The sequence below is a fragment of the Arachis duranensis genome, chromosome 9 (genome assembly GCF_000817695.3).
Source record: "Arachis duranensis cultivar V14167 chromosome 9, aradu.V14167.gnm2.J7QH, whole genome shotgun sequence".
In the NCBI taxonomy this organism is placed as follows: Eukaryota; Viridiplantae; Streptophyta; class Magnoliopsida; order Fabales; family Fabaceae; genus Arachis; species Arachis duranensis.
The window spans coordinates 81,321,380-81,322,808 of NC_029780.3; positions in this window are offsets into that span (position 1 = coordinate 81,321,380).

Consider the following 1,429-nt stretch of genomic DNA (forward strand, 5'->3'; position numbering starts at 1 on the left):
ACACCCCAAATGACTGCATGAGTGTTGATATTATTGACTCTCTGGTAAGAGATGTCAATATGGCTGAGAGTCTCGAATCAGAGCTAGAGGACATATTTAAAGATGTTCAGCCTGACTTGGAGGAATCAGATAGAATAGTAGAACCTCTGAAAATCCCTCAGGAAGAGGAGAAACCTCCTAAACCCGAGCTCAAACCATTACCACCATCCCTGAAATATGCATTTCTGGGAGAAGATGATACCTTTCCTGTAATTATAAGCTCTACCTTAGAGCCACAGGAAGATGAAGCACTAATTCAAGTGCTAAGGACACACAAGACAGCTCTTGGGTGGTCCATCAGTGATCTTAAGGGCATTAGTCCAGCCAGATGCATGCACAAGATCCTAATGGAAGGTGACGCCAAGCCTATGGTCCAACCACAAAGGCGGCTGAACCCAGCCATGAAGGAAGTGGTGCAAAAGGAGGTCACTAAACTACTAGAGGCTGGGATTATTTATCCTATTCCTGACAGCCCCTGGGTAAGCCCTGTCCAAGTCGTCCCTAAAAAGGGAGGTATGACAGTGGTTCACAATGAAAAAAATGAACTGGTTCCTACAAGAACAGTTACAGGGTGGCGTATGTGTATTGATTATAGAAGGCTCAATACAGCCACCAGAAAGGATCATTTTCCTTTACCATTCGTAGACCACCAGAAAGGATCATTTTCCTTTACCATTCATAGACCAAATGCTGGAAAGACTAGCAGGTCATGAATACTACTGCTTCCTGGATGGATATTCAGGTTATAATCAAATTGCAGTAGATCCCCAGGATCAGGAGAAAACGGCATTCACCTGCCCATCCGGAGTATTTGCATACAGAAGGATGCCATTTGGCCTGTGCAATGCACCTGCAACCTTTCAGAGGTGCATGCTCTCAATTTTCTCTGATATGGTGGAAAAATTTCTTGAAGTCTTCATGGATGACTTTTCAGTATTTGGAGACTCATTCAGCTCCTGCCTTAACCACTTAGCACTTGTTCTGAAAAGATGCCAAGAGACTAACCTGGTTTTAAACTGGGAAAAGTGTCACTTTATGGTGACTGAAGGAATCGTCCTTGGGCACAAAATCTCGAACAAGGGGATAGAGGTGGATCAAGCTAAGGTAGAAGTAATTGAAAATTACCACCACCTGCCAATGTTAACGCAATCAGAAGCTTTTTGGGGCATGCAGGATTCTATAGGAGGTTTATAAAGGATTTTTCAAAAATTGCCAAACCTCTGAGCAACCTGCTAGCCACTGACACGCCATTTATCTTTGATAAAGAGTGTCTGCAGGCATTTGAGACTCTGAAAGCTAAATTGGTTACAACACCAATCATCTCTGCACCAGACTGGACATTACCATTTGAACTAATGTGTGATGCCAGTGACCATGCCATTGGTGCAGT